The following is a 1,214-nucleotide window of genomic DNA, read 5'->3' as shown; positions in this document are numbered from 1 at the left end:
AAGTAAACACATAACATTAACCATCATATCATCCAAGTGATCAAAACTAACCTCAGTAGTATTTTGACATGTAGGTATCATATGAACCCAGAGATGAGGAACAGAGAAAGACCACAGTATTCTGGGGTATTCAAAATAAAAACAAACAAAGCAGGCAAATAAAATAAACACATCATCAATTTCACTGTGTCGATCTACCTCACTGAGGGTCTTCCCCTTTTACACTGACTTGAATCTCCTCAGGAGGAAACATCAAAGAAAGGCAAATGATGGCCATTCTAGGTAATAAATGCCCTGTGTTCATCTAAAATGTCAAGGTCAAGGAAAAAAAAAAAAAAAAGGCTGAGGAAGTATTATAGATAAAAAGTGTCCCAAAATACATGCAAATAAAATGCATTGCGATTCCAGGTTGACTTTTGAATACGAAAAGTGTAGCTATAGAAGTCATATTTGACACACCTGTCTAATTTTGAATATGGACTGTGGATGAGGTTATGGTCTTATTTCAATGCTACATTTCTCGATTTCAATGAAAATACTGAGATGATGCAATCACAAGTTTTTCCCGGAAAATGCACATTGAAATATTTATGGATAAAAGGACATAATGTCTCTAACTTATTTATAAGTAGTCCAGAATAATTATCTTTTCATCTTTGTATCTATATATCAATAACAGAATGATTTAAAAAAATGGGCAAAATAATCAATTTTATAAAGCGATGTAAAGGTTATAAGGATGTTTTTTGTATTGTTCTTGCAAAATTATCCAGATTAAAACTTACAACAAAATAAAGCCACTAAGCACAGAGCTGGAAGAATTGCACACAATTGGCTCTCCCACACCTGTGTGGATTGACTCTAGCACATCACTGCATTCAATCCTAACCCTTTGATTTTTCTGGGCTGGATGCAATTTTATGGGAGTTCAATGACTACATGGAATCAGAGATCCTTTAAACTCCAATAGAACAGCTTTACTGAATAGGGCCAGGCCATGACCCAGGACAAAAACAGTGTGACACCCAGTAAAATCAGCCTGCCTCTCCAGCAGAGACAAGTAATCAGTCTTGCTAGCCTTCTTCTTATTTTGTGAAGCAGATGTCTTCTCTCTCCATTTTCTTCATGCAGAATTTGTACTCCTTTCATGCTAAAGCTAAGACATGAAATCTTTGTTTTAACTAAGTAAATACAGGACAAGAATGCTAGTTCCT

At 35.3% G+C, this 1,214-nt stretch overlaps 1 pseudogene; it reads left to right on the top strand.

The window, feature by feature from the left end:
• The window catches only part of LOC103212449, a 4,122-nt pseudogene extending 3,836 nt beyond the window's left edge, over nucleotides 1-286 (top strand).
• The last annotated feature ends 928 nt before the right edge of the window (nucleotides 287-1,214 follow it).

The sequence above is a fragment of the Orycteropus afer genome, unplaced genomic scaffold, assembly GCF_000298275.1.
Source record: "Orycteropus afer afer isolate SDZICR_OR568_19922 unplaced genomic scaffold, OryAfe1.0 scaffold00964, whole genome shotgun sequence".
NCBI classification, from domain to species: Eukaryota; Metazoa; Chordata; class Mammalia; order Tubulidentata; family Orycteropodidae; genus Orycteropus; species Orycteropus afer.
This window is presented reverse-complemented; position numbering and strand designations above follow the sequence as displayed.